Genomic DNA, 25,781 nt, shown 5'->3' on the forward strand with positions numbered 1-25,781 from the left:
AGAGAATTGTCCTCCCCTGTTATTCACAGTGGGTATTCTTGTGGGAATTTAGCCTTTACAACCTTTCTTTCCCGACTCCAGATTACCAGTGGGTGCCAAGGAGAGAGTGTTGGTGAGGAAACAGGGTCATCCAGTGATGAGCTCAGGAAACCACGGGACCACAAGCTGTGGCTGCCATGCCCACCACCAACTCACCATGCAACGTAGAGCGTGTCATTCCCCCTTCTCTGTGCCTGTCCAGCCAGGGTTGCTGATGCTCATCAAACCTTGAAGCACTTTGCACTCATGGCCCCTCTCTGCAAATGCCACAGGGTGCCCCTCAATACCAGTGGGAGGTGATTCGGGCCAGTTTACAGTGAAATCTTCACCAACTTACCCCTTGTCCTCCTTCTCTCTTCTGTTCAGAAAAGTCCACTGCTGCCTCATTTGGCCATGCTTTGACCTTCGTCTTCTCATCATTATGTTTCAGATGAGCACTGTTGAGCTTCTACTCAAGGCTTCCCCATCCTTGAGAGCCATAGAATCATAGAATAGTTTGGGTTGGAAGGGGCCTTCAAAGGTCATCCAGTCCAACCCCCTGAAATGACCAGGGACATTTTCACCCACATCTGGTTGCTCAGAGCCCCGTCCAACCTGGCCTGGGATGTCTCCAGGGATTGGGCATCTACCACCTCGCTGGCCAACCTGGGACAGTGTCTCCCCATGCTCATTGTAAAAAATTTCTTCCATATGTCACGGGCCACCACACTAACACTCTTCAAATCCCTTTATCAGGACCCTCCTCAGTCACGGTACCTCTAAAATAACTAGGCAAAGGGTCAAACCCTGGGTTGCTGCTGTTAGCCCACCCTTGCCCTACATAGTATATGGAGACCTGATGATCTTGCTTCTTAGGGATCCCTTCTAACTTGAGATATTCTATGATCCTATGATCTCGAGTTCTTTAGATGAAACCCCATTTCTGACTCATTGGACACCAGATTTAGTGAAGTCCTTCCAAACGACCAGGGGACAGATGGACTGTGTATCATACACAGCTGTGGATACAAAAATGGCTCTTACTGGAGCCAGTGAAAGAGAGAAGGATGAGGGGATGTGAGGCACCTCTTCCATGTGTCAATGGGAACACAAGTGTCCACATCAGTCTATGGCTTCTTTCAGCCAGGGCTTGAACCTTTAACAAGAACTTCATGTCAGCCTTCCTACTGAAGTTAAAGCCACATTTATTTGAAAACAACTGTCCTGGAAAAGCTAGGGCCAGTCTTCTCGTCTTGCAGAACCTCATGGCTGCAGCCACTGGCAGTCAGTTCATCGATCTATAAACCCAGGGTAGCCTCAGAAACCTCCTGTGAGCGCTTCATGTAACTCAGCTCTCTAGAAAACAGCATTCACACTTAAATCACTTATTGCAGGACATCTCACCCAGCCTTACACGTTACACATCATCTATTTGATGGCATAAGATGCATTGTCTCAAGTGTCTACTTACCTGTTCTTCCTACACAAACGTGGGTTCGTCCATCTCCCTGTACTGACAGGTTGTGGCTGGTGTTTGCCAGGAGCTATAGTTGTCCCTTGGACTTGCTGTTAAGATGCCAGCATCTGGGGGCTGTTTTAATGGTTAATCCCACACACAAATGAGACCATATTTCCCCAACCTGGTTCGCTTTAAGGCGGAACACCTAATTTCCTTCCCTGAAAACATAGTGTTGAGAGACACCCACCTAAGGAGGCCAAGTGGAGTCACCTTATGTCCCAGTTAGCAGTTTGTACCAAAGCCTTGAGATAAGAAAACCCAAAAGATACTTTTCTAATTGGTAGATTCAGTGACTGGAGGAACCCAGAGGGCAAGTTTGACTCAATGTATAATCTTGCTGCTAAAATCTTCCAAGTTCATACACTTCAGTTTCTTAAAGGGAGGAAATTGCAAAGGCTTTTTCCTTCCAGGACTCACCAAGAAAATCTGTGTAAGGGAAAGAAATATGTGGTGGATTCTTGGCAATATATTCTTCCTTTTCAGGTTACCCAACCCCTTCAAAGCAAAGAAAGGCACCCGTTAGGGTTAAAATAAAAGCAGATTTGTGTTTCTGTTCAATGCCTTTTTCTCACATGGAAAATACCCAAGTATTTGGGAGTGTGTTTGGCAAACAGCAGGAGACATTCACTTTGTGGGCAATTATAAGCCACTTTTAGCTTTCAGACCCTTGACACACACATCCCCTGGTTGGAGTTGTTTGTCCAAAGCACTTTGCCTGCTGGCTGTATGAGCATGAGATCTAATTTAGCTAAAAAACCTGAGTACCCAGCGAGTTGTCAAGGACCCTTCCATACTCAAGAGACACAACAAGATACCTCCAGGTAGGGTTTCATCCCAGTTGGTGTCCAGTTTAGATCGGTTGTGTGCCCTTTAGCTGGTTACATTTTGATGAGTTGAATCCCACTAGAAGTGGACAGGATTTACCACTCTTCCAAACTATTTCCCACTGTGGCTTAGCATAAAACTTGTCCTTTTTCTGCTCTACCAACAAACATTCACAGTTACCTCCTTCAGCATAGCTCCATGCTTGCCGACACATCGACATCAGGCATTCCCCTCCTAGGACTGAGGGTCTCAGGCTGCAATTCAGAGTGCGACCTGCTCAAGAGAGGGGGAGACTTCATCTTCTGAAGGGATACAAACTTTTGGTGATGGTCTTCTGGTCATTTTAGGGTTTCACAAAAATTACCAACCAAACTTAAAAATGAGTGCACAAGCAATAAACTTCTGGGTGTTTTCCTGAAGGATGAGGTCATTCTTTGGGTAGGTGAATCTGAGCTATAACAGTGACTTGTTTAGTAGATTCACATGGTGAGCTTCTTCTGACTTCTTCTCCTGCTCATTAGCAATCTGTTCTGGTCAATTCTTCTTGTTTTCTTTAATTCAGCCGTGACATTGTAAATGACATGAGAATAAGGCTCGGATTGCCACTGTTTACAGAGCAGCTGGGGAATTATTCTCCTTTCAGGGCATCACTTCCTACTTTTGCAAGAAGATGAGGAGATGTTTGAGCAGCACCAAAGGGGCTGCCTCATTCAGAGCTTCAAACTTATCTTTGTGTTTCATGTCAAGCACCTGGGAGCTTCTCGCATCCCTAATAGTATGTGGCTCCTGCATCCTGGGATATGAGGCTGTCATGCCCTTCCATTGCTGCACAAGCCATCTCATGGATGAGGATGGTCCAATGGCCCAAAGAAGAGCTTTTCCCAACCATCCTTATACTCAACATCATTGGAAAGGTTTTCCTGTATCCAACCTGGTTCCCCCTTACTATAGTTAAACTTGCTGCTTCTCATCTTCATGTCTTTTCTCCTCTGGAAGCACCAGGTACACATTGTCCTGAATTAATAGACTAGATTTAAAAGCCAGGAAGCCCAAGGCTGTTCCAAATCTCTCCCAAAATATTGTGATGAGAATTAACTGAAGAGTCCCAGTCAACCAGGTGCCTTAACAAATCTCTTTGTGGGAGTGCAGACCAAGCAGCCAGATCCCACCAGATCCCAACACCGGTCACACCAATGCCCGGTCACTCCACTGGTACCACCTTTCTTGCCACGTATCTACTGTTGCCTGAAAAGAGCAACAGAATCCATCGAGGGGCTGCCCTTCTACCGAAGCCTTGTTTCGTTGGCCATCGTCAACAAGTCCAAGCCAATATCCACGAGCATACACTGGTGAACGTAGCCTTGAGCATTCGCAGGGTGTGCTGCTTCCCCTTGGCCATCAAAAAGGGAGAGAAAATGGTTTATCTTTCCTTTGCTTATCAACCCCAGTAGATTCCCCTGCTGTAGAGTCCTCCCTCTTTGTCTACCCTCATGCACTACCAGCACCCCTAGACCACAGGCCATTTCTCAGAGCTGTTTAATCAACACTAAAAGTCAGGAAAAATCAATGTAAAATTTTCCCTTGGGGATGACTACTTCATAGAAAACACTTCTGGTTTACTTCCCCCCCTTTTTTCTCCCCCTTTCCAAATAGCATTATTTCTAAATGGGCTCTAATATCAATATCAGTGTTAGTAGGATTCATTGATTAAGCTGTGAATCAAAGCTCACTGCTGTGTTGGATATACATATGTTAATGACAGTTGCGTTAAGCCAAATTTAGCAGCTGGATTCTTCAACATCCCTTTGTTTTGTATCTACCTCACTATGATTTCTTTGATTTCTTGTGATTTAGTGTTGTATACAATGTCAGAGGTGATATGTAGATAAAAATATATATATATATACAAATATATATTTTTTGCTTTGCAATAAAGCTCAAAGCTATAACACAAATATTCATAAAATGTCATAATCTTTATTGTAATGTTCCCTTCTTAGTTGTAAAATCCTGTCTGGATCCTATTTTCCTGTACACTAGAATTGATATTGTATTCATGAGTGAATGGTTATTATTTCTGTTACTTTTCCAATTCAGTGTTATTTTTGAGATGTGAGATAGACACCAGAATTGTCAAACATGAATTGGTTTACCTTTTTTTCATCCCAAATACAGCCTGTTTGTAACTGAAATCAAACAGCAAAATTGAAAGAAAATGATTTTCAGTCCTGATCTTTCAATTTTAGTTTGTCTGATCTTAACATGAATTTGGCAGGAGGCGGAGAAGGGGCAAAAAAAGAGGGGCTGTTAGAACTGATGAAGGAAAAATATGTTCATCTATTTCCATTTGGGTGGAGGAGGGATTCATTCTCTGAAATAACTGAGCATGAGGACCACACTCATCGAAAATTAACTCCCACCGTTGAAAAGTTGTGTGTGTGATGGCATTCATTGACCCAGCATCACTAATCTTGGTCCCTTCTATTGAATGGACAGACAAAAACTTCCCTAGGACAATTCAACGCATGTTAAAACACTTGGATAAGACATGTGGGATGCATCTCCCTCAGGGTAGCTGTGTCTCCCCGTCTCTCTGGATACAGTTGAGAAGATGAGCTCACATTAGGTACTCCGTGGTCTAAAACCAAGGTCAAGGATTCCCATTGCCAGTGCACAAATATCATCCTGGTGAGTGAAAACTGTCTCAATTTTTGGTCATGGGCATTATTCTGAACCACATGGTACCTTGTGCTCTGTCAGTGGAAGGGATGAGGAAGGTGGGAGCTCCTGGTGCAATGAACAGGACTTTATCTCCTTCTCCTATGCTTATGTCCTTGGACCCAGTGATGAGCCAGCAGTACCGTGGTGACCAACATCTGACACAAAATGCTGGCTGAGTCCTCCAGCATGGACAGGGGTGTCAGGGAGGACTGTTGAGGTGGATGGCACCTCTCATCTGTTTATTCCCAGTAAAGCCTTTCCAAGAGCATCACAGCTTGATCCTGATGCCAGAAATGTGAGGGGACAAAGCCCACATCGTCCCAGTGCAATCCTTCCTCAACCCTCATGCTGCTCACAACACCTGGAATTAGGAAAATAAAATAATAGGCATTGAGACTCTTTGCTTGATTAGAAAATATTTCCATGGATTTCACACACTGACTTGACTGGGAGCAGAATGAGGGGAATCCTCTCCGTTTCCTTTTCACCAGACTATGGGGAAAGTAATATTTCACCCCACTGCTTTGTCAAAGCAAATAAAAACTTAGTGACCAGAAAGAATTAGACACAAATGGAGTATGATGTATATTTTTTAAGGGAGAAGGAAAAATGATACTGAACTCGAATCCAGCTATTCCATCAGGAAAGAAAAAATGCAGGAAATGAAACCCAAATGTGAATAAATCTCAGTGGAGAAAATGCTATTGGGTTTGACCTAAAGCACAAGACAGGACTGCAAAACACATACTTAGAGTTGGTTTCACAAGGCCCCTTCTGCGTAGTCTTCGCTCTAAAATTGGCACAAGTGTTCAGTACAAACAGCACTTTCTTTTCCTCATTCTGATCTGGTGTCTGTACAAATCTGGCTTGGCTTTTGGTTTGTTTTTATTATTTTTGTTGCCTGTTCCCAGCTATTTCTATTTTTATGGTGTAGTATTTTGTCTATATGGAATGGAATACAGATGTGTTCATGAGATTGTATAGCAGATGGAATTGCAGGTTGGAGTTGATTTGAACAAAAAATAAGAGGAAAATCTAACAATGAGAAAAATATCTATATGAAAAGTATGCTTCCGAAGTGTGTGTTTGAATTGGAGCATTTTGTCATTCTACTGAGCTTTTCGAAAGGTTTATTTTGAAATAATGAGACTTGATGAAGTTTGAGGGTTTTGAGACACCAAAAAAGCACAATTATTGTTGAACGGTTACAATTTTCTTGAGGTTCCGTTATGTTATTTCATTCTTTGCCTGTCTGAACATTATAATCCCAAAATTTTGATATGAAATATATGATCCCTGATATCTGCTCATTAATCATCTTGCGTTAGGGAAAAGGGAGAGATGCAGCTGTTTAATTTCTGCTCAGAAATCATGCAGGATTCCTGGCCTTATTTGTTCTATATTTGCTTTAAAAATAGGGTTGAATTTTGTACTTAGTGGTTATCCTCTTTGTGACCTACTGTAAAGTCAAAAAGATCTCCTTCTAACAAAGAGTCTTTTCAGTACATGGTAGAGACAGCTTCTTTTTTATCACATCTGCAGTGAAATGTGGTTTGTGAAGGACCAGGTTGTGCAAATCGTTTGTGGATCTGAGCTGGTCACGCTGATCAATGTTAACGAGGGGCCAGGTTTATCCTTGTTGCAAATGTCTGAAGTAGCGTTAACGGCGTCCTGAGGTGTTCAGAGGGCTGGCGAGTTGTTTGATGAAATGGGAAAGTCTTAAGCATTTATTTTTGTTCATCTCTTTGTCTGAAAGGAGCCCAGATTTTCTTCACTTACTCTCACAAGTGTTTCCACTGATGCTAGCGGGATGCCTTTGGGTTTGGTCACGGAGCATTTTCTTGTCACGTCTTCTTGTCGCTTTGCTATTGTGGTCATATCATGACTATTTGTTAATGCTGACTTTGAGGTTGTATGTCCTGCTGTAGCATCAGCTCTGATTTACTGAGTAGCTCTGTGTGTCTTTTCCATCATGCACAATACCTCTGTGGAGGAAAGAGTGGTTCTTCTAGCTTTGTGCTCACTGCCGTGCTATCTCTGCACTGTTCAGTTCTATAAAGGTCCCATTTATTTTGGCAGCTGTATCATGAGCAAAATTTTCTTCCTACTCTGTGAATGTGGGAGACCTTTACCAGCTTCAGTAGAGCTGACCCAACATTTATCCGGGCATGGAGCAGCAGCAGGCATTGGTGAGAAGGTTGTGCTATTTGAGCAGGAGTTGTTTCTCTGTTGGCTGTTGCATGATGGATGGGTTATAACAAGTGGATATAATAGCATTGGGAATGTCTTCTGCTGTTTTACTTACTAAAGAGAAGATTTACATAAAGCGTTGAGCAGGTTCTGGCAATGGAGCCTTTACAGATTTGATTTGCATCAGGGGTGTCCTGAGATCCTTTAGAGAACAGAGTATTGACAGAGGCTTTCACTTGTGGGACTCTGCTTTATTTTCTCTCAGTTATCTCCTGAGGTTTGAAGGCACAGAGCCTCACACAGAGTCAGAGTTGGATCACTCACAGCTCAGGTCAAGATGAGTGGCACCAGGTGAGGGAGATGTCCGTGCTGTTAAGAAGCAGACTTGTGTCCAAGGTATGAGGGTGAAAAGATGGTTTGAGGGCTTCTGGGTGCCTTAGTGGCTATATGGTTGGGCATCAGGACATAAGACCAGGTTCGTACACTGAAGGGGAGACCAGTGCACCATCAGAAGATCCTGCAAAAGACACCAGAGCTTAAAATATATAGAAAAAAGTGCTACAATTTTAGCCCATTGAAATCTTTCTCTGAAATACAGTCTCGCTTAGCAAAGGGAGCTAAGGACACAATGCCTGAGGTGGCATCTGTGAAGCTTTATTTGTTATGGCCATTCCACTGTCAGGAAAACATGGTTGTTCAAACAAGCAATGGATCATCTTAAACCTGAAGAGAACTAGACTGGAATTACCAAAGCGGTCATGCCATCCAGCCCACAGTCCTGCCTGGCCACAACCTTGACTACATATACAAAGAGGAGGTGTAAGGCTGGTAGATGCTGAAAGGATAATCCTCCCCATACTGAGTAGGCCTGTCCCAACTCTGGGGTCTAGCTTGAGTCTCAAAACGTGCACCTTGAAGTACTTTTCTGAGGTGATAATGGCAATAGGTACGAGGGCACTCATCTCTTCTTGGTGCCAGTCCATCTTTAGATCATTAGCTCAACACCAGTGAATCACTTGGCAGTGAATTTCTCACAGATCTGCCTGGGCACCAGACGAGCATCATGCTGCCCAGCCAATTTCAGTCTTCTTGATGAACAACCAAACTACTTTGCTCAGGGTCTCACCTCATCATCTGGCAGGCCCTTTATGTACCATTGAGATGCAGAGCGAGGCGCTGAGTAACATTTAGATGTGCTCTGAAGATATCTAGACTTGATAAGAGCCACAGATTATTAACCCGTTCCTGTTGGGTTCCTTGTCCACGTCCACGCTAACAAATTAAACAGTGGAGGACATGGGTACAGGCACTGGCACTAAGTTGTCAATATTGTTCAGTATTAAGCGAGGTCCTTGGCACAGTTTTGGCTGGGCCCAGCTAGCATTAACCCAGATAATCCCTTATTTGAGGATTTAGCTGGGCACTTTGGATGTGGACACCTTGTCTTGGACGCTAAGGGACAGTGTCAGAGGGAGAAAGAATTGACCCTGGCAGTGTTCTGTTTATTATAGTCGACATGAACCTTGCCAGCTGCTAATTAAATGGCATGACAAGCTGTGGTGTGATAGAAAAGAGGAGGTACTTGAAATATTAGATTAGACCTACAACCAAGTCCCTGCTTAATAAGAGAGACAAGGTTTGAGGGAGAGGTAATATCTTTTACTAGAAATATATATTTTATTATTCAAATACTCCCCCTTTAAACCATGTTTCTTGTATTACCTTAGACAATGCCAGCTGCCAAAACATGACTAGGAAGGGTTTAGAAGTGTTTTACAATGGATTTTGCCTCTTCATTGTCACATTAACAAACTCCTGTGGCCCTTCTCATCCTTCTGGTCTTCACCCTGTTCTTATCCCGGTTACACACCAAAGAAAGAGACTTCAGCTTTGCAAGGTGCCAAAGGTTTCTTACTAAGTCCAAAAATACCATCCCTGCTTTCCATGGGAGCTGAAGGGGATCAGTGTGTTCCAGGAAGAGCCCAGAAATCTTTTGCTCCATGTCTTCTCTTTGTTACGCTGCCAACGGAGCCTCAAGGAGAGCATACGGCCTTGTTACACTGACTTAAATAAATAAAGACTTCACAGTGCTGCATGAGTTTCAATGGTGTAAAATATACCACATTTATGTCCATTTCCCTCTGACAAGCAAGATGTTTCTGCAGAATTCAACAGCTTCAGAGCTGACCACACTTTCCTGCAATAATTCCTTATTTTTGAGGCTAAGGGAATGATCGCTTCCCCCCGGTCCTAGACTGATTTAAAATGTAATTCTTTGCCTTCTTCCTGAAATACTTCTTCAGCTCTGATGCTTACTAGGAACTCAGCCTTGCGCTTTCTCAAAACTCACAGCCAAGAGCACTGAAAGAATTTGCATCAGCCAAGCCCTGAGTAGATATTTGGCATGGCAATCTAAGATTGGGTTAAGAGTTCACAGATCTGGTAAAGAGATGGCTGCACAACTCTCTGGGTTTCTCATATTTTCTCGCTCCATCAGGGCCTGTATTCAGTGCATCAGATGCTTCTGCATTACATTATTACTTTTTTCTATAAATATGAAACTTTTTTATTGGAGAAAACAACTGCATTTGCCCCTCCTTACATCATGGCACAAGCAACCTCAATCCATATGAGCCCAATATAGGTGAATCAAACAGCAGAGCTCACCAGAACACTAGATGGAGCGGTACAGCTCCTTTCTCAGCAAAAGAAGTGCCTGGTTTACACAGAGAAAAAAGACAGCTGAAGTGAATCTGGTATTCAAAATTAAACCAGTAGGCATAGTTTTTTAAAATGTAGAATTTCAAGCCAATGCAAGAAAGAGAGGTCGGTATCAGTGAGGAATACAGGTGAATATTGATAACATCAGTGTGGTTATCTCTGCATGGCTGATGTATAACATCGTTACTCTGACACAACCATTTCAGTCACAACTTTCCCTACATTGAACTATTTGACTGAAATCACCAATGGAGATGTTCCTTGGAGCCCAGTGTTGCTTCAGCCTTTCTGATGGGATAGTGAGACATTGGACAAAAACTTTCAGCTCTGCTGTTCCATCCATTAGCACCAGCATTCCCAGCCTACTTGCTTTGAGATACATTTGATTCCTTTCCAAATATGTACCATGTAATTGAAGAAACTATTCTCTACTCAATTCTCATTTGGTCTAATCTCAAAAACTGTTTAAGCAATCATCGATGTCTAATTATTTTCCTGTCCCATTGCTACATTTGCAGTTTATTTAGCTACTTGAGGAGCTCCAGGAGAAAATATGTCCTTCAAACTTGCAAGCTTTAGCAGCCAGATGTTCTTCCCTTAGCTGTGTCCAGGCTTGGCTATCATGGTAGGATCTTAGGTTAGTTGTTTCGTAGGCACCAAGAAGGACACTATGAGAATATGCTGCCATTTTAGTTCTTTGAAACTTTGTCTTGGCAGCCATAATACAAGCACACGGCTTATTGTTTAATGTAAGCACATAATCTAGCACATGGCTTATTTACTGTTCTTTAATAAAGTATTTATTGTCTCCATCACCATGACAATTAGTCACTCCTCTTTAGCTTACATGGACACGTGTGAGACAAGATGCTGGTACTCGGTCGTTCTCCGAGGGCAATTCTACTCCTTCCTCTTGCTCTTTAAGAACTGAAAAGGTCTCCCATAGAGCTCCAGTAGGAACCTCTGAAGTTTTAAGATATTGAGTGAGGATCTCTTCCATGTCAGTGATTCTTGGTCCTTGAGCTTTCTTCTTGCTCCATAACATCCTGGCTGCCGTGGGAGGCAAAAAGATGCAAAAATGAATAACTTTGCAACCTAAGGTGAGATTCATCTCACCTGACATTAGACACCTATAGTGTGGGTGCCCTACATGAGTAGATCATTGAATGGACCCCACTTCTACAGCCTTTAGAAAGGAATATGTGCTTCTGGGATGCAATTCCTGTCATCGTAAAGCAGCTGCCTGCACTTTATCAGAGGAATCACATCCTAGAAATGTCTGTGTCTGTCTTGACGTTACAAGAAGTCCAAGATACTAACTTAAGTACAAGCATCAGTATCTGCTCAGATAATCAGTCTCTCAGCATCTCAAGACCAAAGTCAATTTTTAAAATGTAATTTGCAGGCTGCTTACCTGTCAAGGAGATCTTCTGGTTTTTACACTCTTTATGGATGTGGAAGGAAAAGAACTTCCATGTTCAAATTATGAGTTGATGACATTACAGTTTCTATTTCAGCATGTCTCGCTGGAACCTTAATAGCCAATTTACACCTTGTTTGCATAGCAGCACTTTCAAACAATCTGGTTTTTATCTTCTTCCCCAATTCAGGGTTTCAGTAGGGAAGTGCCATCTGCTGAAGCTCTAGAAGAACTTTTCAGTCTTGGTCTTTTATTCAGACTAGATCATAGTCAATTTTGCTTAGCTTGTGAATTCAGGTAAGCCTGTAGCAAAGGTAGCACAGCCTTCAACAACTAAGATCAGTTTGGCCAGCCCTTCCAAAGTGGTACTGAAACGTCCTTCAGCACCTTTTCCGGATTTTTGCTGCAACATATAAGAACAATTCAAAGCCTAGAACTGCAATGTCTGTTACCTGGTACTTTGAGAGGAAATATTTTAGTGTACCCATCATTCTTGCATAAAACAGACATCATTTGTCCTCATCCTCCAAAGAGATTTTAGTGGACTAATTTCAAGGATCCAGCGCTGAGACATCCCCTGTTTCCACAAAACACGGATCTTGCGGGTTGCTTTGTGAACATCTTGCTGGAATCTGGAAGCTGCGAGCTGCTCCAGCAATCAGTGTCCTTGCATAACCCAATGAACAAGATGCATTCAGTTCCCCAAGCCGCTGTCAAAGTCTTTATGGAGGTGACCCAACTGGGAAAACAAACTACAGGTGCATTTAGATGAGAGAAAAGGTTCTGACAACTGCTGTGGAAAATAAGCTGTGACGCCTCGGCATGAAAGGAAGGAACAAAAAATTAAGATAGCTGTTACTCCAAGATGGAAGTTCAAGACGGAATAGAACAGCGTTGGAATGTGTTAATACTTCGGGAAATCCAAAGCTCCGCAGATTTTTAAGAGCTTGCACAGAACAAATATTGCTGGTAAGGTTCACTTTATCTGATGTAGATATCTAAAAGTTAACTCTCCAAAGTCAAGGTAGTGCTGCTCAACTTTCTCTTTGATTCTTGGAGAATAACGCTCACCTCTCCTAGCAGAGACATACAAAGTACAAGAGGAGCCAAGGGTGATTTTCTAACACAATGTGGAGATCACAGGCTGTTTTCACCAGTCACACAGCAAATTCTGCTGTGTAAGAATGAGGCAACATTCCTGCTGTCCTTCTTCTGTCCACAATTCATCAGAGAAATTCAGACATTAACATCCATGGGGCAAAACCACAGTAGACAGCCAAATCTTTGTTGTTACCTAGAATAATGGAGCCTACGCCCCTCAACCAGCCTCACAGTCTCATGTCCCAAAGCTTTACCTAGTCTGTTTTTAAACAATTGGGCTCGTCAGATTTGGACCACTTATTTTCTGCCTTGAGAGCTTGAGTTTTGGGTATCTTGAGTATTTTCTGGGAAGACAGTGAAGAAATCTTCATGGACATCCTGACTTTTCAGCCTTTTTGGGTTAGGCTTGTGGTTCGCTGTCTTGTTGCCTAGATTTTGGGAGGAGCAGTGCTTTTCTCGTTACTGGGATTTGTCGTTCAATTTAACTTTGTCTTTTAAATTGATGTTTGCTTTGGAATAACGATGGTAGTTAAACAGCCTCCTCCAGTGAGACAGCACACCTCACACATGCCTCCATCCTTTGCTTTGCCACTGGCTCCTCAAGCTTCGAGAGGAATGCCTCATTTAATGAAAGCCCAGTGATGAGAATATGGCTAATCCTCAAACCTTTCCCCTTTAAAGGATAAGCGTTCTTCCTGACCAGGGATTTTGTTAAGTATTTTTTACTTTTCTATGAGATAGATTGATACATGGTGCTAGGTAGACCGCACCAGGGAAGGCAGGCTTTTCTCAAATATAAGGTATTCTTAAAAAATAAGGTAACTAAGGTGCAGTGGCAGGTTTGCCATGCAGAGGAGCTCCTCAAGCCGAGATTGGGGTGTCCTGTGAGAGAGGTGTGGGTTCCTTCATGGAGGGGCTTTGCAATGAGGAGCTGGTGGAGCTGATGAAGGATGTCGTGTTCAACAGAACTAATGTGTGGCGGCTGATACAACCACGAGCACCCCGCACTTGTGGTGGACTCGTGCTGTTTCTTACAGTCTTACAAATGTTCAGGGTAAAATCGAATGGGAGGCATATTTGGAATATGTTTGAAAAAAGCATTTGCCTGTCTCACTTGAACTCGTGTTCGTCCAACCTCTTCTACTCTTTGGCTGGGATTTCATTTAGATGAGGATTGCAGATGCTATTTTTAAAATATGGGGGTTTTTTCTTTCAGTTTTTAATATTCCTTCTAAGTAATTCTGCAGCCTTTCCCACCTGTGTACCATATATTTACTTACCTACCCATTAGGAGTGGGGAGAGAAGTTTAAAGGGGGATTGACCCCACCTGACGTTCACTCTCTAAAAGTTAAAGTCCCTGATCTGACCTCTTTGCATCTGCTTCCTATATCATCAGTGGAAGGAGATGGGCACCTTTGGAGAGGAATTCATCTCACGTCACTCTTTTGGGTCTGACTTTAAATAACTTGAACTCAGATTAAACTCATTCTGTTTATCTGAGTAAAGGCAACTTGAGGAGGCAGAAATTGCAAAAGCAAGCACTAAATAAATTCCCCAAGTACTCTTCCAGGGAAAGGGACATTTCTGCTGTAAGCCTGTATTTTAGGTGGTTATGAAGTCAGCTGGGTACCTGTTCTTGGAGCTGTGATTTAACCTTCAGCCTCAGCTCTTCCTGGCTATTTGCTGATTATTGTGTTTTCTTGCTTTGATAAGTCTAGTTGGTTATAAAGCAAAATCAATGTGTTGGACCAAATTAGCAAGTTACCACCATGCTTCTACTATTTTAAAGCTTGTTGAACCCAGAAAGGTCAAAGATGATTGCAGGAAGCCTTTAAGTCGTAAGCCTAGGGTATGTGATAGGCTATATAGAGATATATACAAAGACAGGGAAGATGTATATTAGCCGTATACCATGAGCGACAGAGAAGCAGCACAGTGATGGTTCCTCTCTGAGTGCTGGGAGGTCTTGCTGTACTTTCAGTATGAAGTTGTGGGACTCCAGCCGCTCTCACCAGTTGCACTAAGGTAATTCTGGCTTCACCCCGTTGCCTCAAGATGTTGAATTTGGTTTTGCCCCAGTGATCTCCTGAATTGCCTCCTTTCTGGTATGTTTTACGTGCCTGCTCGCTTAGCTGTGAGGTTGGCTGTAGGGTCGAAGGGATACGAGCATCTTCCTTGAGTTAGTTGCATCTCATCTTGATGATTTCAATAAAAAGAGCCCCTTCCGAATACATCCATGGCTTGGGGTCACAGGGATGATCTTCGGGGAACTCATCCACACACAAAAAAAAGTAGATAATACATAATGTTAAATGCAGAAACTCAAATCCCAGCTATGGGAACACCAGTTTGCCTGGTGAGCGAGCGAGAAGCAGCAATTTGACAGCAGAACATCACCCAGGAGCTCAGTGGGGTGGCAGAATGCTGTGACTCAAATACACAGCCGCATCCCTCATTGAACGGTTTTTACGTTTCTTTAAATGTCGGGCTTTCGACAAAGTTTTCATGCTTTTTATTAAGGCAAAAGTACGTGCTTGTGACATTGTGAAATTGATGTGTTATTTTGTATCTGTTTAAAAAAACAAACAAAAAAATGTATTTAAAGCTAAAGAGCCGTTATTGTGCGGGGTTTTCTCTCAAACTGGTGCATACACTTTACATCAGGGACCTACTATACATAACAAAAATCAGTGATACAGTTACTGTAAAACCAGATACACACCTTTTACTGTAATAATAACTTTTAAAACCTTGCACTGTAATGGTTACTATTAAAAAAAAAAAAAAGAACAAAAAAAAAAAAAACAACCTCTTGTCAGAACTGATTTTGTATCTTTGATTATATCTTGGAATTTTAGCATTTTTGTATACTTACCATGTCAACGATAGCATCCTCCACGGTTATTTTCCGGGTTCTGTTTCCTTTCCGTCTAATCAAACACGCGCATTGCTACATGTGGATGGGCAGGGTATGGCCATGGGGACCGAGTAGGTCACCCCCCGCTCTTGTTCAGAGAGGTTGCGCCCCAATGAGCTGAGAAGGAAAAGCAAAGTCCCCCCGCAATCCATCGGGACCATTTCAGATCCCGTTCCGAGTCCCAGCCGTCCCGACCGTACCACGTTTCTTTATCCCGGCGTTGTTGGCTGTGCGGCTCCATCACACAGCAATGCATTGCGAGTAGGTAGGAAATCCAAACCGACGAGATAACTTCGCAAGCACTACGTTTATTGATTATTTTTTTTTTCCCTTTTTAAACATTTTTTTAAAATAAGATGTATTTGGAATCAGACAGCATGGTGTTGCAGTTCTACTTTTAAATACTGATACATTCTGTGTGTAAGGTCTTGTTTCTTAGCTAAGAGAATCTTAAATGTGGAGCTGAGTTTGAACCCTTTTTTTTCCCTTGTTGTACTGTGATTTGGGAGTTATTTTGATATATTCCTTTAATTTGGTAGACGATTTCCCACACCTTCTCCCCCCTTCCTATCATCATTTCATATTTTTTACAAAACTGAAAAAAATATAAAGAAACAAAGGAACAAATAATCTTTTTTTCTCTCTTTAGGCTGTGTAATGTTGTGTTGTCCAGATTCTGTATAAAAATATGTATATGATGTATCTGATATTTGGCAGTGAACGGCTGCAACTTTAACCAATATAATTAACAAAGAAATGCATAATGTTGGTGTTTTAAAAAGTAAAAAAAAAAACAAAAAAAAAAAACAAAAAAAAACCTAGTTAAGATGTTTGTGTAAACTTGCATGGTTTAAAATGTACTTAGTGCATTGAGAAATGTTGTTAGGGTCCTAAGTGAAAGGCTGGTTTACTTTTTGATTCTAATGGTGATTGGTTTGTTGATCAGAATATCCCCTATACTGTATGTCTTAGTTTATTTAGCATATTTCTTTCTTTCTTTTCCTCAAGATCTAGCATAGTGTATCTATCTATATGTAATACTGTTCCTTAAAACCAGGTTGTGGAAACTGCGTTTCGTCCGGCAAAATGATGTTTCGCATCGCGGTTGTGATTCAGTTGCGTTCCATTTAATTTGCTGCCAAGTCCAGGTCCTGACTTTCCTTTGGGATCTCACTTGGGAGGTGCCACTGGGACAAGGAGGACCCGAGTGGTTGGACACCAGGACACCAGCGCCAGGCCTGGCAGTGTCTGACAACAGAGGGGTATCAGGCCAGGATTTGGTCTCTCCTTAATGAACGTAGGCCGGGTTTTTCCTCTTGGCAGCATGTGTTTTATCAGGATCACAGCAGGCACCCCCTGGGGTTTTCTCCCAGCTCTCTAATGCATGAATTTGGCTTTTAGCAGCAGCCATCCAACGCTGCTGAAATAGTGGCAGCGGCGTGTGGACAACCAGCCCTTGCCACCGTGAGGAACACAATGAACCTCCGGCGTTCGCAATAAGCTCCATGCTCCCTTCCAGAAGCACAAACCCACCACGTTCGAGAGGAGCTGGCTCTGAGTCTGCCCAATGGATGCGATGAGATCGAGGACCAAACGGCCAAGCAGGGACCGCACAAGCAATGGTCACGGTTCATTTTCACATCTCCTGCCCCCACCAAACCTCTTAGAAGTCTTCTCCAAGCTTTGCTTATGCTGAACCACCAGAATGTGGACATTTCTAAGCCTCCAGCGAGAACTGCACTGACACCATCAAAAGTCACTGGCTTTAGTGACCATTAGTGGCTCCTGGGATTGACCTCACTGCGCTGGTCAATGAGAACATGTTCTTGTCTCTTAATGCCTGAAAAATCTCCAGTGGCCTTTCCCAAAAATAAGATAAATACATAGAGCTATACCATATCTTGGTGTTCTTCATCACAGAAGGTCTCAAAGGGCTTTCCCAGCATAACACAGTCTTACTCGTGCAGTCTGTAAAGTGGCAGAGCACTGTTAGGAACCTGCAGCCATGTCTGGGGCCAACATCTGCCAGCTCACGGCAACTCTATGCAAGTCTAGTGCAAGAGGTGTGGATCACATCTTCGGAGGAGCTTAGCAAAAGTATAACATGCAAAAATCCCAGCTGAGTCCACACTAAGGCTGAGAGTAGGGTTGACTCGTAATTTTCATGTTCTGGGCAGTTCCCCTCTGTTTTCTGTCCTCACACAATGTTGGGCATTGAGCTGTCCAAGTAGCCTCAACTTTTCCAGTTTGCTTTCATCGGCTGTTTCTTTCCTAAAAGCTTTTAAACTACTATTGTTGCACAGGAGAATAGGGAACACGTCTGCCCCTCCTCTGCTCCAGAAATAAAACAACTCCATCCCTCTTTCTTTTCTTCCTTCTTTATACGGAGCTATTGGCGAATTAACTTTCAGTCTTTTCTGATGTCCACCACTTCCTTTAAACCACGCTTACACTCTGATTTTGCTGCTTGATGTTCTAACTGGTTTTAATCTGGATGGAAATAGCCTGACATCAGGCACTGGCAGGAACCCTTGCTTGGCGTGCAGATACATGCACTGTCCTGTGGCCAGATCATACAGCTTGCTGGATGCTGCCTTGTGGCCCTGATGCTGACTACGAATCCTGTGATTTGTTGCAGGATTGGCCGCATCTCTGAAAAGCTGCTCGTGGCGGTCGCCTCCCCAGCTTGGTAAGCTTTATTCTTGCTTTGTTCCAGATCCAGAGGAGATGGAGATGCCCAAACACTGGCTGTCTGGTGAGAGTACATCACCTGGTTGATGTTTCATGGCATCACGCTCAGTGGATCTTTCTTTTCAAGAGGGATTCAGTCACTCCTGGAGTCTTTATATAGAAAAGTTCCTGCTGAAATCAAGTTTTGCTTTCAACTGCTGTGAGATCAGTTACTTCAGACCCCTCAAGGTTGTATGTGGAGCATCCTCAGATGGAGGACATCAGTATTCAGCCCCTTGCAAGAGCTTTTCCTGATAGTCGAGGGTCACTCCTACAAAGCTGGCCTTCTGTATCTTCAACGTCTCTGGGAAAAGGAGCTGTGCCTTCTTAGAAAAAAGCTTATTCCCTGACAGATGCAGTCTGGGAGTTTGCCCATGTAGTGTCACCTTGCCGTTGGTCTATCTGCCTCTTCTTGGCCACACATATATGGATGGGAATCTGGCTTTTAGACCAGCATCCTGCAGATACTCAGCCTCTGATGGTCAGTCCTCCTCCCGTCTCAAGGCCAGCACGCAAATGTTTTCATTTGAGCAATTAACCATACATCTGATGTAAATTATCAGAGCCCCACAGAAAAAACTGGAGCTATTCTAACAGGCACCAGCCAAGGGCATGGCACAGCTCTCTACCAGCTGCCAGAAAGATGTTCATCTTCTAGTTGCCTACCAAGCTTTGATTTGCTCAATGGGAGCATGTTCTGGGGTTAGATTAAAATCCTCTTAAAAATATTACACCAGTTTACAAGCTCTCTACACCCTCTAACCTCACAAGTAACCCATGAGAAGAATCTTTCTGTATAGACAGACTTTCCCCTTCCTGCCCCTAAGAAGAACAAATCCCGTGACCACCTTTAATTTCCATCCTCAAAACCAAGTAAAATTAAATAAGAAAACCTCAAGCCCTGAAAATATTCAGCAAAGTCAAGGTGAGGCTGAGATTTTGCAGGACAGAGCTGTGGATTTATGCAGGACTCTACATGACTGTTTTATTCCCAACGCAATAAAAAAGAACCAACTTACTGTAGCAAACCTTGCACCAGGTGCTATCTCCCAAACCTTCTGCATGGGACAGTCTGCCCTGTATTTCCTCTGCCTCGTAGCACTTTGTAGAATGTTGGAAGGGAAAATACCCCCTTTGCCTCTGTCCCAGCAGGGGTGGATTGCAGATGGGGAAAACTATGTGGCTTTACATCTGTTCTTCTTTTCCTTCCTTCCTTCCTTCCTTCCTTCCTTCCTTCCTTCCTTCCTTCCTTCCTTCCTTCCTTCCTTCCTTCCTTCCTTCCTCCCTCCCTCCCTCCCTCCCTCCCTCCCTCCCTCCCTTCCTCCCTCCCTTCCTTCCTCCCTTCCTTCCTCCCTTCCTTCCTCCCTCCCTTCCTCCCTCCCTTCCTCCCTCCCTTCCTCCCTCCCTTCCCTCCTCCCTTCCTTCCCTCTCTCCCTTCCTTCCTTCCCTCTCTCCCTTCCTCCCTCCCTTCCCTCCTTCCCTCCCTCCTCCTCCCTTCCTTCCTTCCTTCCTTCCTTCCTTCCTTCCTTCCTTCCTTCCCTCCTTCCTTCCTTCCTTCCCTCCTTCCTTCCCTCCTTCCTTCCTTCCTTCCTTCTCTCTCTCTTTCTCTCTCTCTCTCTTTCTTTTTTGCTTTAATTTCTTTATCTTCCTCCCCTCTCAGTCTCTCTCTCTTTCTCTTTCTTCATCTTCCTCTCTTTACCTCATTCCTTCCTTTCTTCCTTCCCTCTGTTTTTCTTGTGAGATGAGGAGGTAGAAGCTTCACTGGAAGCCACTGAATCTGTGAAAGCAGATCCCTTCGGTCTTTCCAACATAGTTTCAAAGTTCAGTTGAGGGTGTTCTCGTGGAGAGCCCACAGATGTCCCTTTGGAGAGACCCTTCTGTTGTGCTTTTGTTCATGTCCCCCTCCCAACTTGTTTTATTTTCCTGTTGTGGATTCTCTCTTTCACTGGTGTTATGTCCAGTGTCTTTTTTTGACCTTCAACAAGCCAAATCTTGAACTTCAACCAGAAAATGAATGTGGATACAGTGTCCCAGGATCTCATTGATCTGTCTCCCACCTACAAGCAGAGAGCCAAGCGTCTTCTTCTTCAGAGAGGAAATGCTACTCAGAGCAACTGGTGGCATCAAGGATCTCTGGATTCTCATCTCAGCTTTCACTCTCTACTTTGTCTATGCGTGCCTCAGTTTACCCACCCAGGTATAATAGTATCTACCTCACAGGGGTGTTGTGAGGCTCTGTTACTGAGATCCTTGTCTGAAAGGTAGGTTAGAAGTGCCCACTGTTCATAGATTAGCTCATTAGTACAACTTCTTGAGACACCAGTGTTGGCAAAAGTCAATATCGTTATTTTATTCATTGCTTTCCTCTGGTGCCAGGTTTTGGGGCATTTAGAGAGGAGGCAAGGCTGGCTATGACCTGTGGAGGAGATCAGATATGGGAAGCTCTGCTCTTATTCTTGAGACAGCTAAAATTACCAACACAACCGTGGACAAAGCGTTTCTTTTTCTGTCCTGTCCGAAGCCTCCAACAACCACCTAACGAGTCTCTTTGTCACCATGAACACTCAAGTCTTGGGATTACAAAAATCTCACTGGAGAATCACGCAAAGGAAGATCTTGGTTGCACATGAGATGCCGCTTTCTGTGACACAGTCTGGGATGCTACTTTACCCCAAGCTTCATCTTAAGCAGAATAAATGGTCAACAGAGTGAAAACTGTTCTCTCCAAATGCAGGAATTTTTGCTAATTCCTTTGAGAAAGCCAATAATCTAAGAACCTTCTTTGAGGTGGGCTTTGAAAGCTGCTAGAAGATTGAATTAGGACACAAAACGGTAAAAATAAATGAATAAATAAATATTCAAAGTGCAAATTATCCTCCAAGACATGGAAAAGGAGCCCATGCAAGACCCTTCTTGTGCACCATGTGAATTTGGCTAACTGCAGGATGAATTATGTCTTCTCACCCATAGTGGTACATGGAAATTATTGGAGCACTTTCAAGTGCATCTTCCACATTGGAAAGCAGGACTCAGATAACTTCTGCTTCATTTTCCTTTGAAAGCTGAGTCACAAACTCAAAAATACAGAAGAGGAGAACTTTAGCTAAGGTGAACCAAGTTTTCTGCACGGGGGAGATGGATAGGAAAGAATGTTCCATCCCTTAAGACTTTTGTGAATTTGTTTTTCCAGTCCACATGGAAACCTCAGTGCTAACAGCAAACATGAAACAAAAATATGCAAAACAATGCATATGTCAACAAAAACATGTCAAAGAAGACATCAAACAGCCTCAATCACATCCTTCATTTCCCCATGGCTATGGTATTTTTCAACAGGAAAGAGCATCTGAGCATCGCAAACAGCTGGTGCCATGAGATCCTCTCTCGCAGGGTGGGAAGAACCAGGTACCCAAGAAGAGTTTGTCCCCATCAGCCTGGAGAGCACCAAGAACAAGGAAGCACTGACTCAAGCCCTTCTTGACCTTCAGCTGAACCAGGACCTGGCTGTTGTTTCTTTCTGAGGTGATAAAATCTTCTGCTGCCTTAAAAACAACAACAAACAAAGCAAATCTGTTCTTTGGTTTATGCAGTTTAACTTGCTGGAAGCAATACAACCCGCAGGAGCTGTACCAGGCATTGAGAAGTTTTATCTAGAGGTTGGCAGGAAGATTGTCTTTAATTCTATTTTTAATATAACCGTGTTTCTTTTCCCCTTTGGGGTGAAAATTGGAAAGTTCCTGGACTACTAAAATTTGGAAAAAGTCACCATTATCCAACAGAGAAGTCCATGCTCCTTGGCCTGAGAAGCACCTTGTCCATTGCCCCACAATGATAAGCACATGGTAGAGGTTAGAGGGACCATAACAGCCCATGGCGACAATGAAATAAGCACACTGTTAAGGTTAAAGCACACGAACAAGCCTGCTCCATGATCCTGATAAAAACCACTGCCTAGGAGTGAATTCCTCTCCTCAAAAGTCCCAAACCCACATTCACACTCCCCATTCCTCCCTTCCCGCTCTGCAATTTCTCGCCTAGACATCACCCCCCACTCCCAGGCCAGGCTTACCCCAGTTTATTCTGCTTAGCACGGCTCTTGTGTTCACCCCAAACAACAAAACAGCCTCTGCAGAAGGTCCCTGTGTGCCAAGGGGTGATTTTCCCAGGAGTACAAACACCCCTGGGAGCTGCAGGAGAGCCTGAAATAACCTTTTTTCAGCCAACAGGTTGATTTTCAGGTCTTCATTAGGTGGGTGCCAGCAGAACTTTGCAGGAAAAGCTGACCAGCTGGCTTATCCTAGCAAAACCTGTTTCATTAGACCTGGCCGAAACACCTAGAGCTTTGCATCGGATCTGGGGCTTGTGCACTTGCCTGTTCCCTGGCCCATTTGTACGCTTTGATTTCTGAGCTGTTTTCATTTTTGTTGTATTTTTTTGCACTATCAGGAGTTTTTAAAACTGTGTTAATTGTAGTCAGCTGCATCATGTTTGTTAGGCCTCTCCACCAAGCTCTTTAAATGAACGTCAGTGGCTGTCTTCCCTTGGACAATAATGAATGTATATATCGTAAGTGCAGACTATACAGAAAAGTGGCTAAGTCAAGGATCAGAGGGTTTTGTAAAGCCTGTTTATTTTTTTAAATAAGTTTGAGCATTTATATTTTACCACCATTTACGTGGTTTTGGGGAACCCAGATTGTGTCAAGATCTCATGCCAAAACAAGCCAAAAGTTGTTTGATTTCAACCTTTTCTTCCATGAATCATATTTTAAATGATACTTTAAATGTCATTTTAAATGTTTTATTGAAACATGTACTGATGAAAAAAAAAAACAAAAAAAAAACAAACAAACAAACAAACAAAATGTCATCTTGACAAAAGATTTATACATGAATCAGAAAGTATTTATTTCAATTTTGTACCTTTCCATTTTAATACATTATAATGTATTGACTCAACTGAGATAATATAAACAGTTCATTTTAATAACATTTTTGTAGTGTGCTGTGTCTTTTTATTCTTTCTTATTCTTTCCTTTCTGCTCCACACTGGACACAAAGCCAATGAAACCAAAAGCAGATCTGTAACAGTTCAGATCCTGGCAATCCTGAGTTTCTTTTAAACCAGAGCAAGAGTGTATTCAGCAAGATGCTCCAGGAAACACAAATGGGCACTGGGTCAAACCACAGGGCGAGCAGAAGGGAGCAGAAGACCTCATGGGTAAGGAGAGTCCAGGGTCAGAGCAAACTTCCATGCAGCTGGAAATATAATTGTTTGCTGCTGGCTCGAGATGATGTGACGTCCCTGTGGAGTCCCCAGATCACAGACTCATAGAATCCTTTTGGTTTGAAAAGACCCTCAAGATCATCAAGTCCAACTGTTAACCCAACACTGGCACTAACCCATGTCCCTGAGAACCTCATCTATGCATCTTTTCAACCCCTCCAGGGCTGGTGACTCCAGCACTGCCCTGGGCAGCCTGTTCCAATGCCCCACAGCCCTTTGGGGAAGAAATTGTTCCCCACATCCAACCTCAACCTCCCCTGGCGCAACTTGAGGCCGTTTCCTCTGCTCCTGGCGCTTGTTCCTGGGGAGCAGAGCCCGACCCCCCTGGCTCCAAGCTCCTTTCAGGCAGTTCAGAGATCAGAAGGTCTCCCTTCAGCTCCTGTTCTCCTGTTCCCCCAGGTCCCTCAGCCGCCCCCATCACACTTGTGCTCCCGACCCTCACCAGCTCCGTTCCCTTCTCTCAACTCGCTCCAGCACCTCAAGGCCTTTCATGGTGTGAGGGGCCCAAAACTGACCCCAGGATTTGAGGTTTGGCCTCCCCAGTGCCCAGCAGAGGGAGACAGTCACTGCCCTACAGGGAAGTGAAATAGGGAATGGCACAACCACACCGTGTCTCCTGTGTGCACCATGGCAGGGGAAGTTGTTTGCATCCTCTGGCAGTGGTGTTATCCCTGCACTTAGACTCCCAGGAGAGTTTGGCTGATACCTGTACTATCCCTCCTCATCCCCGCTCAATCCATAAGTAAGGATTCATTGTCTCCTCCGTCAAACCCTCAAATTCAACTCCTGTTCCTGATTTTCGTCATTCACCTCCATCATCACCTCCTGCTCCCCCATGCACACAATGTTGCATGAACCCTCCACACACACAGGAACATATCTCTCTTGCTGGCAATGAGCTGTGCTTTGGCTTCTCTGCTCCAGTTTTCTGGCTCTGGTTGGTGCCTCTTATTGAGTCCCTCTCCCAACTCCCTGAAGAACGCAAACACACAATTAGCCCAGTGAATAACTGACCCCTTGATCCACAGCTTCATAGAGAAACCCACGTATGAAGCAGGCTGTGCAAGCTGTCCTCCTTGAGATGTAGGTCTACCATGCAGTATTACCTACAGCCACTGAGGATGTGCCAGTTGCAAGGAGAGAAACTTGCTCGTGAGGCCTCTATATTGGTGTTGGAGGCTGTTGTTGCACAGAGAGCAAATCTTATGACCACGAGGTAAATACTGACTATATCCTTGGCTCTAAGGCACCATCTGGCCAGGTCCATGCTACCGAACTCCAAACCACCTATTGGGAATGGTCTGTTCTGAGTCGAGTCCAAGGATTATTTGGGATTTTTCCAGCTGACCTGGTCCAAAACTGTACCCAAGAGTGTGCTTGTAAACCTGTGGAGGAGTTGTTTGATTTACTACTATAGATATAAGGAGTGAGGATCATCACACCAATGTGTTGGACTGCATAGCACATTAAGAACAAGGGAGGGTGGACACTCATTACAGAGGCCCGGTGGAGTGCTGAGCAATGGTCATAGCTTCTGGGTGTTACCAAGAAAAGCAGATAATATTCTCCATAACTGAAATATATAGCAGTTCTCCTCAAGAAACTGCTGTTCTCTTCACTCTGGAGGAGGTTTTGGTAGAAATATGGGAATATGAACCTGCAATTTCTCCACTCCTGTATTTCAGAGCAGTACAAACGCTCAGTACAAACAGACTCCAGGAAGGTTCCTCCTCAAACTTGCCTAGGCCACTAAAAATAAAAATGCTTCATGGTACCAGTTCTGTTGTCAAACACCTGACCCTTGGGAGATGAAGGGGAAAGTGGGCTTCTTGTATACTGATGTCCCAAAATCCTGACCTTCTCCAGAAGGTATCAGCTTCATCTTAAGAAACTCCCTATGATACAAAGAGAGTAAATCATTCTGCTGGAATCTGTCATAGTTTGCAGCAGACAGGACTCCAGAGCTAGCCCTACACAGCTGGGAAGGTCCAGTATGGACTATCTGGAAAGATGGCATGAGTTGAAAGGAGCCGTGGAGCCCAGCCTTGCCATGACTCTAAGAGAGAAGAATGGGTCTTATGGTTATGGATTGTATCTCCCAAAAGAGGGCTGCCAGGTGTGCTGGAGTCCCTTAGAGTTGGAGGACATAGGTCACAGCCAGAAAAGCCACACTCCAGAAGAAACTTCTAAGGAGATGCACACAGGGAGATAATTTCTTCCGGGGTGGAGGTAACTCAGTGCAGCACATGCTGGCTGTTATGGGACATTTCCCTCGGCGTCCCACCATGAAGGAGATGGGATTTTCAGTGCAGGAGAACTTGTGTTGGGCAGG

At 43.7% G+C, this 25,781-nt stretch overlaps 1 protein-coding gene across 1 annotated transcript in view; it reads left to right on the top strand.

Annotated features, from left to right (window-relative positions):
• Nucleotides 1–19,495, top strand: part of XKR6 (XK related 6) — a 245,583-nt gene extending 226,088 nt beyond the window's left edge. The window contains exon 3 of the mRNA XM_065835758.2: nucleotides 1–19,495. This exon is cut by the window's left edge and continues 18,147 nt beyond it. The gene's annotated coding sequence lies outside the window, so the exon portion shown is untranslated.
• Nucleotides 19,496–25,781: the final 6,286 nt, after the last annotated feature.

The sequence above is a fragment of the Patagioenas fasciata genome, chromosome 3 (assembly GCF_037038585.1).
Source record: "Patagioenas fasciata isolate bPatFas1 chromosome 3, bPatFas1.hap1, whole genome shotgun sequence".
Taxonomy (NCBI): Eukaryota; Metazoa; Chordata; class Aves; order Columbiformes; family Columbidae; genus Patagioenas; species Patagioenas fasciata.